Genomic DNA, 17,043 nt, shown 5'->3' on the forward strand with positions numbered 1-17,043 from the left:
GAAATTCAGAATGTTCTACAAGACTGCAGGATCTTTTCTGAGCCTGTGGAAGCTCAGAGGAGAATTCCAAGTGTTCTTCCAGAATTCAAAAGATTCTACAAGGTTGTAGAAGCATAGATGAGGATTCAGAAGCTTATTAAAGAATGCAGAAGATTCCACAAGGATGTGGAAGGTTTAAATGGGGTTCTAGATGCTCTTCTGCGATTCAGAAGATCCCCTAAGAATATGGAATGCTTGAGGAAAAGGAGGCAAAAGGTTTTCTGTGACTGGGGACGGTTCCATGAGGATGTAAACAGCTTTGAGCTAAGTGAGCTCATCTGCACTCCATATGGTATTTATTAAGTATGCATTTAACAGACCAGCTAGTAATCTTTAGTGCAACATGTGTAAAATGGGAACAAATTAACATTTTTATGAGATCTGTAACTTCAACATTTCCTGACGTCTGTGTATTTAAATTTGCAATCTTAATGTTGCAGTTTGGGAGGCAGGGTTTCTCCTTTTTTTTGAATTTAATCATCCTGATGATTATAGCACCCGATTTATACCCCAGACACACTCCAGGGCTTGGGTTCCTTTGGGAGGAGCTGATCAAAATGCAATGTGAGGGAGAAAGCCAATCCCAGCTTTTTAAGGAAGCAAAAGATAAACAAAGAAAAACAAAAAAATTCTCCCGAGGGTCAAGTCTGCACTGAGGTTGAGGAAGTTTCCAGCCAGGAATACAAAACATGACCAAGGCTTTAGGATTTCCATGGAGTCCTTTTGCAAAATCAGCATGCTGGTGGTTTTCAATGGAAACTTTTGTTCGTTTGAGCCCACCAGCCTTCCAATGAAGCAGCCATGGGAGGGCTGTGCCAGGTGGTAAAAAGAGTGCTGGATTGGGAGTCAGAAGGCCAACGTTCAGCTTTTGGCTCTGACACAGATTCTCTGGGTGATTATAAGCAGATTGGTTTTCCTCTCAGAGCCTTAGCTCCTTCATCTGTCGATGGAGGGGACCGGGAGAGGTTGGGCATTCTTTGATCCTAAGGCAGGGCTCTGCCATGCTGAGTCTAGGCGAAGACAAGCCTGGAATGGATGTGGAGATTTCAAAGCACTCGAAGCCATGCTGCTATCTTTTCACTGTAAGTCACTTCACTTCTCTTTGACTGTCTGACAGGTTGGCTCAATGATTAAAGGCTACTGCTAAGGAGGAAAAGACCATAGGTTTGACTTTCTGGGACAGTTACCTTTTCTCCTTCCTCTTTCATCAAACACATCCAGCCCAATTCTCTCTGCTTGCCTTCAAAACTCTTCTTCTCTGTCTACTACTCTTCATTCCCACAGCCAAGTCCCTGTCTCTCCCAGGAAGGACTGTAACAGCCTTCAATGGTCTCTCTGCCTCCAGCCTCTTCCATCCCATCAATCATCTTGTATACTTAATAAAATAGCTGAAAAGCATGTATGAAGGGCCTCTGTCATCCAGACATCGTGTTAAGTTCTGGGGATACACAGAGAGTTAAAAGATAGTCTCTGCTCTCAAGGGGCTCAGTCTAATGGAGGAGACAACCTACAAACAACTGCATACAAATAAGCTACATACAGGATGATTTGGAAATAATCGATATAGGGAAGGCATTAACATAAGGGGACCAGGAAAGGATTCTGAAAGAAGGTGGGTTTTAGCTGAGACTGGAAAGAATCTGGGGAAGCCAGTAGGGAAAGATGAGGACAGAGAGAATTCTGGGAAAGAAGATGGCTGGTACAAATCCTGCTCAAGAGGGGCAATGTTTTGTATGAAGAACAGCCAGTGTCACTGGATCAAAGACTATGTGTGGGGAGTACAGTGTAAGAAGACTTGAAAGTACAGCAGCTAGGTGGTGCAGTGAATAGAGCACTGGCCCTATGGTCAGGAGGACCTGAGTTCAAATTTGGCCTCAGATGCTTAACATTTACTAGCTATGTGACCTTGGGCAGGTTACTTAACTGCAATTGCCCTACCTTCCCCCCTCCAAAAAAGAAAAAAATACATTAAAAAAAGACTAGAAAGTTGGGGGGGGGAATGTTATAAAGGGCTTTAAATGTATACTAAGTATGGGGGCCACGTGGTCAAAACTGCACTTTAGAAAGATCACTTGGGCAGATGAACAAAGGATGAACTGGACTGATTTGTGGCAGGCAGACCAACCATCAGGCTATTGCAGTAAGGTAAGAAGAATCAACACCTGGGCGATGACAGTGTCAGAGGAAAGACACATACGAGAGATATATGAGATATTATGAAGGTAAAATCAGCAGCAGGCAGCTAGGTGGTGCAGTGGATAGAGAGCCAGGCCTAAAGTCAGGAAGTCTCACCTTCCTGAGTTCAAACCCTCAGACACTTACTAGCTGTGTGATCTTGGACAAGTCACATAACCCTATTTGCCTCAGTCTCCTTATCTGTAAAATGAGCTGGAGGAGGAAATGACAAACCACTCCAGTATCTTTGCCAAGAAAACCCAAAAATGGGATCATGAAGAATCAGACATGACTGAAAACAGCTAAACAAGAATAACAGAAAATCAGCAGACATGTATGACATATGTGAGATATATTATGAAGGTAAAATCAATAACTCCTGTCAATATACTGAATTTGAAGGGTGAGAGAGTGAGGATTCAAGGATGATAACTTCAACAGTAACTGTAAAATTGGGGGCGAGGGGAGCAGGCAGAGGGAGAAAGACAATGTATTGAATTTTGGACATACTGATATTAACATATGACGGTCATCTTCCAAAAGGCGGGATTAGATCTCTGCCATCATAGATTCAGAACTTCAAGGGACCTTAGAAGCTGTCTAGCTCAAACCCCTCCCACCTGACACTCCCTGCCCATTATAAGCTAAGGAAATGGAAATCTAAAGTGGTTAAGTGACTTGCCTAAGGCCACATCAAGCAACAGAGTCAGGAACCTACTTCCTCTGGTTCCAGATTCAACTTTTTCCAAGGCACCACACTTCATGTCACTCCTCACTCTAATGCAATGGAATGTATTTCTTAAGCACTCCATTGCATCCTTCCATCTTCACAGAATCCTAGCATGTCAGAGTTGGAAGGGGCCTTAGAGACCCTGTGATCCTGGGTATAGAATCCCTGAATCTTCACCTAATGACTGGATGTGGGAGCCAAGCATCACAAGATCACAACTTTAGAAGTGGAAAGGATCTTAGAAGGAAGACACTGAGAAAGGTGAAGGGTCCACAAACTAGCCAATGGTGGAGCCATTATGCTTACAGAATGATATCACCTCTCACGCTCTGGAGAATGAAAGATAGATGTTCTACTTGCAAAAATAATGATAGTACAAATGATTTTGATATTTCACAAGACCTCTTGTTTCCTTGGTGTGTGTGCTCCCTTCACTGGTACTGATTACCACTCTTCTCATCCTGGGTTCTTCTCGTTGATGGCTTTCCATAAATCATAGGATCATAGACTGATAACTAGAGGGTACCTTAGAAATCATCTAGTTCAGTGCTGGGCAGCTAGGTGGTGTGGGAAGCTAGGTAGCACAATGGGTAGAGCACAAGACTTGGAGTTGGGAAGACTCCTCTTCCTGAGTTCAAATCCAGCTTTAGATACCTACTAGCTTGTGACTCTGGACAAGTCACTTAACCCTGTTTGCCTTAGTTTTCTCATCTGTAAAATGATCTGGAGAAGGAAATGTCAAACCACTCCAGTGTCTCTGCCAAGAAAACTCTAAATGGGGTAATGAAGAGTCCAACATTACTGAACATCAAGTTCAGAGCCCTTTTTGGTAGATGGAGAAACTGGGGCCTATAGAGGTAAAGTCATTTGTTCAAGGTCACACAAGGACTAAGTGTCAGAGAGAGGATTTTAAAATGCAGTCTGCTAAGACCATGGTCAACCTTCTCACATACCATTATGAACTGGATTGTGTTGTATACATTCCTTGGCTTACTCAGAGGAATAGCCACAGAGATCAAGCAAACCGAACTGTGGATTTCCTAGAATTCTTGGGTTTGGAGAGGCCCACATACTGTCTGGTGAATACTTGGGTCTAGAAGAGACTGTGGGCATGAAGCTGCCCAGCAGATGGTTTATTTTTTTATTTGAGTAAAAGCTAGAAAATTCCAGGAAAATAATTAGGAAAACGACAACACTGAAAACTTAACAATCAGCTTTCACAATGCTTCATGAGCTGGCTCCAGCACACCCCGAATCTGGACAGGTTGCATTTGAGGCACTGAGGACAAACCCAAGTGGAGACAGTCTGTAGGCAGTTAGAGTTGCAGGCCTGGAGCTCAAAAGACAAGACAGGTCTGGAGATAGACTGGGGAGTCATGTGCATAGAGGGGGTAGTTAAATTGGTGGAAGTGAATGAGAGCCCAAAGGAGAGCATACAGACTGACAAAAGACCTTGATGGATCAAACTGGATTGAAACCAAGAGCCTTGGGGAGCCACTTTTGGTGATACCAAAAAGAAAAGAAAGGAAAAAAGAATAGAGTCACTGAAACATCTGAAAGTATGCATGTGAGACAATAGAAGGGTGTCCAGAAGGAAGCCCAGACATGCAGAACAGTTTTGAAAGAAACAGGTTGAATTTATTATATTTTTCTAAAAAGGCAAGTGACATGGAATTCACAATTTTATATACAACCCTCTTCTAGTGTCTTTGAAAATATTTTTTTTGTATTTAGCCATTTGTATTTGAAAATGTTCCTTAGGGGTGAAGGAGAATGTTTAAGTTCAGAATAAAAAAATTTAAGGGCTACTATGGAAGGAAGCAAAAAAGTAAGAGAAATGGAAGGAAATCCACCAGCTTCATGAAGCATGACTCCTCTTTAGCTAGTGGAGAAGAGAGGGGGTGGTCACCAGTGACAAAATTCACAGAGAGGTCAAAAGGGATAAGGATTGAAAGGAGAATGTAGGATTTTGTGATTAGAGAAATCCATCAATCCACAAGTATCTATTAAGTACTTACTATATACTAGGCATTGTTCTAGAGGTTGGAGATACAAACCTGAAAATGAAAGCAGTCCCAGCCCCCAAGGAACTTACTTTCAATGGGGGAATAATCATTGTTGACCTCAGTGAAAACATTTCAGTATAGTTGGGTGGAGAGGTGTTGTTTAGAATTCAGTCACAAGAACTAGAAGACAAATTAGGCTATGAGGAAGCTGTGGGACATGGTGGAGATTTTTTTTTCTAGTTAGCCTGAAGTGAAAAAGAGAGATTAAATTACACAAAATGGATAACTTTGATTACATTAAATTGAAAAGGTTTTGTAGAAAGAAAACCAATGTAACCAAGATTAGAAAGGAAAAAAAATTGGGAAAGAATTTTTACAGCCAGTGTCTCTTATAAAGGCCTCATTTCTAAAATATATAGAAAACTGAGTTAAATATATAAGAATACAAGTCATTCTCTAGTTGATAAGTGGTCAAAGGATATGAACAGACAGTTTTCAGAGAAAGAAATTAAAGATATCTATAAGCATATGAAAAAAATGCTCTAAATCACTATTGATTAAAGAAATGCTAATCAAAACAACTCTGAGGTATCCATCTCACCAGTGAGATTGGCTAACATGACAAAAAATGATAAATGCTAGAGAAGATGTGGGAAAATTGGAACACTAATGCTTTGTTGGTGGAGTTGTGAACTGATCCAACCATTCTGGAGAGCAATTTGGAACTATGTCCAAAGGGTTATAAAAATGTGCATACCCTTTGACCCAGAAATACCACTTTTAGAACTATATCCCAAAGGGAACATACAAGTGGGAAAAGGACCCATACGTACAAAAATATTTATAGCAGCTCTTTCTGTGGTGGCAAAGAATTGGAAATCAAGGGAATACCCATCAATTGGGGCATGGATAAACAAGTTGTGGTATATGAATGTAATGGAAAACTATTGTGCTGGAGAAACTTATATAAACTGATGCCGAGTGAGGGGAGCAGAACCAAGAGAATATTGTACACAATTACAGACACAACATATTTGTGATGACTGACTTTGATAAATTGGGCTCCCCTCAGCAAAGCAACACTATAAGACAGCTCCAAAAGACTCATGATGGAGAGGGCTATCTACAGCCAGAGGAAGAATTAGAGTCTGAATGCAGATTGAAGCAAACTGCTTGCTCTCTTTCTTTTGTGTTTTGGTTTGTTCCTTCTTTCTTGTTCATTCCATTGGTTATAATTCTTCTTTACAACTTGACTAATGTTTAATGTAAGTGATGGCATGCCACCATGGGGGGAGGGGAAGAGAGGGAGGGAGAGAAATTTGGAACACAAGGGCTTGTGGAACTGAATGTTGTAAACTAAAAGTAAATAAATAAATATATATTTTTTAATTGCAATCAAATGACCTAGGAAGCTCAAAGGAAGACTTTTGTAGACTTGGAGAGGCCAGGAAACAGGTCTCAGAATTCTCATAAAGACACAAGAGGCAAGGAAAAAATGCAGAGTGGATAAAAATGGGGGACAGCATGTTACTCAAACCAGGGACTCAACCTCCGGTGTCCTGGCTTTACAGCCAGTCCTCTTTTCTACTGGAATAATAACAACTAACATTTATGTAGTGCTTTAAGGTTCACAAAATGCTTTGCATTTGTTATCTCATTTGATCCTCCTTAAATTCTAGTACCTTCCCTCTATTGCTTATCTCCAATTTATCCTGCACGTGACTTGTTTGTACACAACTGTTTGCACATTATCTCCCCCATTAGATTGTGAGATTCTTGGAATCGGGGACCATATTTCACCTTTGCTTATATCCCCAGTGCTTAACTTAGTGCCTGACTCATGGTAGGAACTAGCTAAATGTTTACAGATCAACTGACATCCTCACCACAATCGATTGGTAGACCTAGGGTAACATAGCTAATAAGTGCCTAAGACAGGGTTTGATTCTAACTCTACCTTGCAATTTAGCTGCCTCAATAATACATCCATTCTATAAGAGTGAACTTAATGAGTCCATATGAATCTCTAACATCTAAGACTGGAAGTACGCACTGCCCCTTCAGCCTCTCCCTCTGATTGACTGGTTCCTCTCAAAACCACCATTTTAAGGAGGACACCCTGGCCAGTAATATCTTGATCCCTCTCCAGGCTGCACTCCTGAGTCTCTCAGACTTTCTCTACCATGCCCTTGCACCAGGCATCATCATCTCCCCCTCCCTTTTTCTGCTTCCTTTTATGTGTTATATTACCCCATGACCTTACCCTAAAAGGGCCAGGGTCTCCCATTGCATCCTGGGTCATCATCTCCAGTCCTCCTGATGAATATCTGGCCCCTGGACCTAGATGGTTCTGGAGGAGAAAGTGAGGCTGGTGACCTTGCATAGCCCTCCCTCACTCAAATCTAAGTCTACTGGAAGTCATGTCATCATTTCCCTGATGCCATGGTCCTCTTCAAAAACGAAGGACAAACACAATCCCTCCGCCCCCCCAAGAGAATATAAGCTCCTTAAGAGCAGGGACTGTGTTTATTTCTATGTGTATTTATATTCCCAATGATTAACATGCTGCCTGGAACATAGTAAGTGCTTAATAAAAGCTAGTTGACTTGGCCCAGTCAAGTAGAAACTATCCTAGGAGAGGACCAAGCCTAAAAACGAATTACTAAAACTCAGGTGCAAAGTCAGAGGGAGACCAAAGTGTTGGTAAGTGCTGGCCCAGTGTCCTTATATAGGAGCAGAGAATCTAAGAATTATAATGCTGCAGAAATAGCATTGCGTTTGGAGTCAGGACAGATCTGGGTTCAAATCCTACCTCTCAGGTGATCTTATGGTCAGGGTAAATTCTGGAATCTGAGATAGGGATGAACCTGTAGATGGTGGACCATCTGTAAGTATGATAAAGGTACAGGGAAAAGGACCACACTCTACACAGGACAACAGTAGGATGTAATGGCTAAAAAAACTGACAGCATCTTAGGCTTCTTTAAGAAGGCCATGGCATTAGGAATAAGGGAGTGACTGTCCTGCTCACCTCTGCTCTGCTCAGACAACACCTAGAGCATTGTGTTCAGTCCTGGATACCCAATTTCAGGAAGAACCTCATTAAGATGGAGTGCAGGGGGTGGCTAGGTGGTGCAGTGAATAGGGCACTGGCCCCGGAGTCAGGAGGACCTGAGTTCAAATTCAGCCTCGGACACTTAACACTTAACTAACCTGTGACTTTGGGCAAGTCACTTAATCCCAAATGCCCCTCCAAAAAGAAAAAAAAATGATGGAGAGCATCCAGCAGGGAGCCCCCAGGAGAGGGAAGGTCCTTGAGCTCCTGCCTTGTAAGAATCAGTTGAAGGAACCAGGAATGTTTTGCCTAGAGAAGAGAAGTCCTAGAGGAATATAAGAGTTGTCTTCAAGTATGTGAAGAGTTGTTGTGGAAAAAGGGTTAGATTTGTTCTGGTAGGCCCTAGAGGAAAGTAGGATCAGTGATTGAAGATTAGGGAGAACCAGACTTCTACTCAACATCAGGATAAAACTTCCTCCCAGCAGCAATTATGTAAAAATGGGGGATGGGGAAGGGTCTGCCTTGGGAGGGGCAGGTCCTCACCGAGAGTCTTCAAGCAAAGGCTGAGTGACCACGTGTCAGCTATACTGTAGAAGGGATTGGAGAGAGGTGGGTAGGTAGACTTAGATCAGCTGTCTCCTTTCAACTCTGCAATTCTGTCATTCAATGAGCAAACGTCTAAGCTGCCATGATGGGGACTTGAATAGGAAAAGACTTCAAGAACAAATCGATGAATGTCTAATGGTACAATTTCAGGCATGGTAGTCGAGAGGAAGCTATAGGCAGAATAATAACTGACATTTAGAAGGCACTTCAAGGTTTGCTAAGTGCTTTCCTTCTGCACACGATCTTAAGAGAGCCCCCAACTGTGCGGTAGATAGCATAGGTATTATCATCCCCAGTTTGCAGTGAATGAAACTGAAGCTTGGAACTGTTGAGACTAACCCACAGCCACCCAGCTCGTAAAGATGAGAGGCAAGATTTCACTCTAAGTCTTCTCAACCCCAAGCGTAGCAGTGCTCTCGGCATACCACGCTGTCTCCCAGAAAGAATAATAGAAAGAATTCTGCACTCCGAGTAGGCTTGGGTCCATATTTTAATTCTGACATAAAGTGACTGTGAAATCAGGGATGAATCATCTAACTTTCCATAGCCTCAGTTTTCTCATCTCTAAAATTGGGAAAACATTACTTGAGTTGATTTGTGGCACTCACTTTCTAAACCACAAAGAACCGTAAAAAACACAAGTTATTCCCAAGTGCTTCCCAGTGATTCATGAGTCCAATTAGCTAAGATCCCATGCCAGGAAATTCTCATGATTGGTTAATGGCAAGAGCACTGGATTTGGAATCAGAGGACTCTTTGGCTTAATTCTGTGCCTCAGTGTCTTCATCTGTAAAGTGAGGAGAGGGCACTTGTTGTCCCCTAAGATTCCTTTCAACTTTAAGGTCCGGGATTTTGGATGATTAAGGCTCCACAAAACTGGAAGAGGGTACTGTGAGACCCCCATCACTGGAGGTCTTTAAGCAGAGGCTAGTTGACCATTTTGGGGGGATGAAAAAGGGAAGAGAGGGAAAGACTGAGGGGGTGACTTGTTGAGAGGGGTTTTGCCCAGCCCAAAGTCAAGGAGATATAACTAAATATCTTGGGAAACTTAACTCTGGTGCGTTTTATCTCCCATTGCTAGATGCTACTATTTTCTACTTATTATTTTAGTAGCATTACCAGATGCTACTAAATTCCCTACTAAAGTTTTGGTTTTAATTTTTTTTAAATGACTGACACATATAGTGACTTTTATATCAACCCCATAATGTAGGCGCTACAGTTATTCTCATTCCTATTTTACAGATTAGGACAGTGAGTCTCATAAAGAAGTGACTCACCCATGTTGACTGAATTAGTAAGTGTTGGATGTGGGATTCGAACCTAGGCCCAACCTGACCCTAATTCCAGCACTCCAACCACTCATATCAACCATCTCTCACTTGGACTTTAGAAAAAAAAAAAGGGTTTCTTTCTATTCCTAGGTAAAAAGATCTGGAGGAATCTGGGGACCATAGAAGATGCTTGCTGAGATGGTTTGGATGTCCCTACCTTGAGAATCCCATAGATGCCACTCTCTTTCCCTTCCCCATTTACCATAGCACATGCTCTGGGGAGGCTATCTCAGCTCCCATTCTCACTGAAAAGTCAGGCCCCCAGAATGCGGCTACCATGTATCCTCGGGGTTCTAGGGTTAGTTCTGAGCGGTAGGGGATTGCCTTTTGAATAGTATATCTCAAAAATCCCCCTGGTGTGATTTCCACAATGATTATTAGTCAGCCAGACTTCATCAGGTTTTAAAAAGAATATTTACTACTAGCTGTGTGACCTTGGGCAAGTCACTTAACCCTAATTGCCTTGCCTTCCCCCCTCAAAAAAAAAAAAAGAGCATTTACTGCTGTGGTATAGTTGGCACAAAATATCCTCCCCCAAAGTCTTATTCTCCCACTAGTATATAGAGAAAAGAGTCCAATCCAGTCTAGGAGAAAGTTGTTTCATGCTCTCACAAAACTCATATTTTAATTGGGGAGACAGAATTTACATATACATGTATAGGTATAACCCTAGGAGTCACTATGTTAGGCTCATGGTCTGATGATACAGACCTCAAAGCCGCCAAGTTCTTAGTAATTCTACCTTTGGAAATTATATGACTGGCTCATAATTATGCCCCAAGTTAGAAAGAGCCTGACTAGGAAAGGTCACTTTATCCTATGTAGCTCCCAGAGCTGCCCCACGTCCTCATGCCACTAAAGAGGGAACACAAGGAAATGCAAAGGATAAGTTAACCACAAGTATTTGTGACAAATAAGATTAGACCAGTCAGATGCATAAAAGGACATGATTAGAAACAGGTTCTAGTTACGCCCAGCTGAAGTCATATAGGGCAAAGGGGTAAGCGCTGCCAGTCCTTCCAAAGTTGTTTTTTAAATCAATTTTTAATTTAGTTTAATTTTTTACATAAAGTTTTGAGTTCCAAATTCTATCTCTCCCCTCCCCTCCCCCTCCTTGAGACAGAAAGCAATCAGATATAGGTTATACATGTACAATAATGTAAAACATTTCCACATTAGCATTTTTTGCAAGAAGACTAGAATAAAAGAAAAAATGAAAGAAAGTGAAAAACAGCATGTTCCAGTGTGTATTCAATCAATATCAGTTCTTTATCAGTTCTTTATCTTTATCCATTTTGTGGAAATGAATGTTGAAAACTAAAAATAAATGAATAAATTATGGGGGAAAAACCCCAAAATAGGTCCTTTCCCCCTTTTTTGATGTCTTTGGTATATAGACCTAGCAGTGCTATTACTGAATTAAAGGGTATGCACACTGTTTTATAGCCCTTTGGGCATAGTTCCAGATTGCTCTCCAGAATGATTGGATCAGTTCACAACTCCACCAACAGTGCATTAGCACCCCAATTTTCCCACATTGCCTCCAAAATCCAACATTTTCTTTTTTTTTTTTGCCATATTAGACACTCTGATAGGTGTGAGGTGGTACCTCAGAGTATAATTTGCATTTCTCTGATCAATAGTGAATTAGAGCATTTTTAAAATATAACAATAGATAGCCTTAATTTCTTTGTCTGAAAACTGCCCATTCATATCCTTTGACCAATTATCAATCAACTTGTATTTTTATAAATCTGACTCAGTTTTCTACATATTTGAGAAGTAAGGCCCCTAGCTGTTTTTTTTCCCCCATTGGAGTTCCAGCCACCTGAATGAGTGCCCACAAGTTTTTTTAAAAAAATCCTTCTCTTAAACCTTATAATTTGTTCCTTCAGCTTTCACCTCTTGGAGTCTACCTTATAGTCATGGGTTTGAAGAAGGAAATTGCAAATATTGCTACCACTGGTTGAAACAGTGAGGACCCTGCTCCTTGTTTCGGGGAAAACTCTGCAACCACCACCCCCTCTCCATATATCCTTTCCCAAGAGAACCTTGAAACTCCACCCTCTTGATCCTAATCTCAAATTAGCTTCCTCTTTTCCCATAATAAGGAAAAAATAGAACTTTCAGCATCTTTTCTAATGTAGTCTCACTTTCTAAGCAGCCAGTTGAAGCCTTGCCAGAAACACCTTTCCATAGGTAGCTACAAAACCTATATATAAGTATATAGAAAATATATAAAGGATATCCAAGGTAACCTTGGAGAAGAAGGCCTTAGCAGCCAAGATTCCAGGAAAAGTCTTTAAACACGTATTATGTGCCAGGTCCTGTGCTCAGTTCTAGAAAGACAATGATGAAGGGAAGAAAGAGTCCCTGCCTTCATGGAGTTTATGTCCCAAATAGATAAAGATTTATAAACTAAGATTCCTTAAGTTGAATTGATGTACTATTACCTGTTTTCTACTAAAGTTCTGCTCTGGTGTCTCACTGTGGCAGAGGTCTACCTGGGTTCTTGAAAGTTCTGCTGACAGAGCCCAAGTTCTATCAGATCCTATCTAGCTCAGGAGGCTTCAAGGCTGTGTGTCTGGGGTTGGACAACCAGGCCAGCTAAGTTCAGAAAAGTTGGTTACCAAAGTGTTGGTTTGGGTGTCTAATGGGGTGGAGGTTTTAGTGGCCACAGTAACTGGCAAAATATTCAACTCAAGTTCAGAGGCATTAGGACCTATGTCCATGGAGGCAAAACACTGATGAAATCAAACTTTTAAGTGTTATATAATGTGAGAGGAGTGGCCAGGATAATCTTTCTACCTCTAAAATGCTTCAATATTCCATTCTCTCTTATTGGGTTCTGGAGCCAAGAGCCACAACTAATTATAAACATATTTAGACGATACAATGGCGAACTGCTGTGTCAGGTAAGGGGGAGGGGTGGGGGGAGAGAGAGAGAGAGAGAGAGAGAGAGAGAGAGAACTACAGTTTGGTTGTGGCTGGAATAAGACCTGGGGTCTTCCCAGAAGTCCTGTTAGCTGCTCCCTGGAACCTGTCACACCTGATGTAGACAATGGCACAGGGCTGGGCTTTCTGTGGTTCAGGAGGGAACATGAAACATTTCTGTATAACCTGTGGGAACATGACATGGGACAACATTGCTTCAGGGACCCAGGACTCCAACTGTGATTCTTAGCCTTGAAATCCATATGAGGCCAGGCAAAGAAAGGAAAGGAAAAACAGAGGGAGGAAGCATGCAATGAGAAGAAATTGAGATTAGATGAAGCCAGAAAGAGACATTTGAGAAGGGAGTTATGAAGAGAGGGGAAGGAAGAACAGAGGAAATAAAGGAGACATACCCACAGAGGTAAAGAAGGTAACATAAAATAGAGAGACAGGTGGAGATGGAGGGAAAAAAGAGAGAGATAATGAAGACAAAGACAAAGTGAACAGAGAAAATGAGTGGGGTCACTGTGAGGGAAGAGAGAAAGAATAATGATATCAACTAATATTTGTATAGCACTTCAAGTTTTACAAAGTGCTTTCTTTAAGAGAGACAGAAAGAATGAAACTAAGATCACAAGTGCATAAGATTTAGAAATGGAAGGGACTTGAGAAATCATTTCAGGCTGAGCAACAGGGCATGTGCCTACAATTCTTGATGCTGGGGAGGTTGTAGGTGATGGATGGCTTGAGTTTAGAAGTTCTGAGTTCCAGCAAAGTTAAAGCTAATCTGATGTCTGCATTACATGTGGTACCAAAATGATGAGCCTCTGGGAGCAGAGAGCCACCAGGATGCCTAGAAGGGGTGAACCAGTCAAAATCAGAAAAATGGAACAGGTCAAATGAGAAGAAAGAAAGAAAGAAAAAGAAAGAAAGAAAGAAAGAAAGAAAGAAAGAAAGAAAGAAAGAAAGAAAGAAAGAAAGAAAGAAAGAAAGAAAGAAAGAAAGAAAGAAAGAAAGAAAGAAAGAAAGAAAGAAAGAAAGAAAGAAAGAAAGAAAAGAAAGAAGGAAAGAGAAAGAAAGAAAGGAAGGAAGGAAGGAAGGAAGGAAGGAAGGAAGGAAGGAAGGAAGGAAGGAAGGAAGGAAGGAAGGAAGGAAGGAAGGAAGGAGGAAAAAAAGGAACAAAGGAAGATTAGTTCAGTCTCCTCTTTTACAGAGGAGAAAATAAGTACCTAGACATAGAGAGTGGGGCAAACAGGAAGAGAAAGAGGTATGAAGATAGAAACAGAGATGAAGGGAAATAGAGAAGAAGAAAGGGAAAAAGAGAAGAAAAAAAGAACCGATCCACAGAAAGAGAGAGACAAAGACAGAAGAAAGGAAAGCAAAGAGGCAAAGCAGCCAGAAGTCAGAGAACATGGCCCAGGGACCTGCTGACACAGGTGATTGGGGCTCAGTTCTGACAAAGATTTTCTGGTGTCAGGGACAGACACATGCTGCTAATAGCCTTTCCTCTCCAGTAGCACAGCAGGGTCCATGGAATCTTTGCATGGACTGAAATCATAGCTTTAAACAGAAAGAGAGAGAGAGAGAGAGAGAGAGAGATGGTGTGAATTTTATGAGGATGTTGTGTGAATGAGAACAAATGTGAGAAAGTATGTCTGTGTATGAATGTGTTAGGAAGAGTGAACAATATATGTGTGGTTCACACATAAGCGCATGTGCAAATGTATATTATGAGTGTGTGTGTGTGTTTTGAGCTTGAGGCTAGGAGTCAGGAAGCCTGGTTTCTAGAATTAGTTCTGCCATTGACTTGCTGTGTGAAACTTGAGCAAAAAGCTGTATCCTTCTCTATGAAATGACGGGTGGTTGGCCTTGATAATCTCTAACACACCTCTCAGCTCTAACGTTATCTGATCCAGACCTATTACTTCTCCTCTTGTCAATTGTAGTATCTGTCTAATAGGTCTTCCTGCTTCCAGGCTGTCCTCTCCTCAATCTATCCTCCATGCAGCTACCAAACTAATATTTCTAAATTTCCTAAAAAAGTGATATTGGTCCGACCATGTCATTTCCCTACTCACAAAGCCCCAGTGGCTCCCTATTTAACATTTAAAGGCCTTTGTAAACTGGTTTGTGCCTACCTTTCCAGGTTTAATTCTCCTTTGCATTTTCTATGATCTAGCAAAATTGACCTATTACCATTTTCTATAAATGGCATTCCCTCTTCCATCTCCAGTCCTTTGCATAGGTAGACAGTCCCCTAGGTCTTCAATACACTCCTTCCTCACCTCCTGCTCTTGGAATTCCCAACATGTTTCAAAGGTCAGCTCAAGTGTTATTCCGTGCAAGAAGTCTATACTGATGCCCCTGATTACTAGTGTGCTGCCTAACCCCTGAAAATTACTTAGCATCCACTTTGTGTATTTAGTATTTACTTTTCTATAAATATTTAGTGTATTTACTTTTCTGTAAATATCTCATTCCTTCAACAGAACATAAACTTCCTGAGTGTTTTGGTTTGTTTGGTGTTTTGTTTTGTTTGAACTTATATTCCCCAGAACCAAACAACTCCCACAAATACATCTTTAATAAACTTTTGCTGAAGGAATATTCCAAAGTCCCATTCAGCTCTAAAATTCTGTGCTCTATTTACAACTAAAATTTCATTCAATGAAATGAAATTTTATTTCAACAAATTCATTCATTTCTATAGTGCTGTTAAATACACACACACACACACACACCTGTGAACTAAGTAAATATAATTAGCCCCATGTTACAGATGTTATACAAGTAGAGATTGTAGTAATACCAGCCACCCACACTATCTCTTGTGCTGCCTTCTTTAAACCTTCTATATTAATGTTGACCATATTAGCTATGGTCCACCAGGTGGCAACATATTCAAGCCACCAACCACAGTCCAAGAGGTCCCATGAGAGTTGCTCTGGTACCTCTTATAGAATAAAACCATTGCACAATTTCTCACTTTGTGCTGACGAGGTCCTGAATTTAAGTTAGGAGATGAAAATGAAATATCACTCCAAAATATTAAATCTAAAATTTGCAATTTTTTTCTCGTGGGTCAAAGAATCCATGCTCTCTGTTCTCCCATCCAAGAATTTAGTCATTCAATTTACTGGGGCTACATAGATTAAACAGACGTAGAAGAAAGTGAAAGAGACATAGGCCAAGAACTCTTAATGGAACATCCACTCAGCCATCTCCTCAAACTCCTCTGTCACCTACAGGTTGTAGAAATGGAATTAGGGAGTCAATCAATCAATAAACATTTATTAAACTCCTACTGCATGCCAGGCACTATACTAAAGTGCTGGTCTTACAAAAAAAGTTTAAAGACAATTTCTGCTATCAAAGACCCCCCAGTCTAATGGAGGAGACAACATGCAAACAACTACATACAAATAGGATATGTACAGAATAAAATGGAGATAATCACCAGAGAAAAGGTGCTAGAATTAAGGAACATCCAAAAAGACTCTCTATAGAAGGTGTTATTTTGGTTGGGACTTGAATAAAGCCAATGAAGCCAGGAAGGAAACGATAAAGGAAGAAGAGTGTGTGTGTGTGTGTGTGTGTGTGTGTGTGTGTGTGTAGACCCAGATCAATAAGAAAATGAGGAAGAAAAGGGGATGAATAAATATGTCTTCCTCTTGGTCTCACCAACTGAAAAACTTTTCACAAACCTCACTACCTGTCCAGCCTTATTTCCACATACCTAATCTGATCATCTCATTCTCTGGTCCAAATTCTCCATCAGGAAAGCTGAAGAGAGCATTCTTGGACTGGGTGGGACAACATGGACTAGATCCCTCTGAGTTTCCTTCCTATCCCCATATTCTATGATTCTAAATCCTCCCTGGACACCCAATCCATAGGACTTTCCCTTCTCTGCATTTTTAGCCCTTAATACTTGCCCCACACATTTGGCTGTGTGCCTTTTCCTACTTAGTAAAATGTCTTATTCTGATTAGACTAGGTTTATTTTGAGAAAGGACCATAAGTGTTACACTTACTCAATTGGAGAATTCCAAGAGCTCTTTAAAAAACAGTGAAGTAGTTAAAAGATTTCTATATTTATAGTCAGGAGAGATCTGAGATCTGGAGTACAGTGTCTATTACTAACTGTGTGAGCTTTGGTTTTCT

The sequence above is a fragment of the Petaurus breviceps genome, unplaced genomic scaffold (genome assembly GCF_028583685.1).
Source record: "Petaurus breviceps papuanus isolate PSGF00001 unplaced genomic scaffold, PetGlider_PUasm1.0 90823, whole genome shotgun sequence".
NCBI lineage: Eukaryota > Metazoa > Chordata > Mammalia > Diprotodontia > Petauridae > Petaurus > Petaurus breviceps.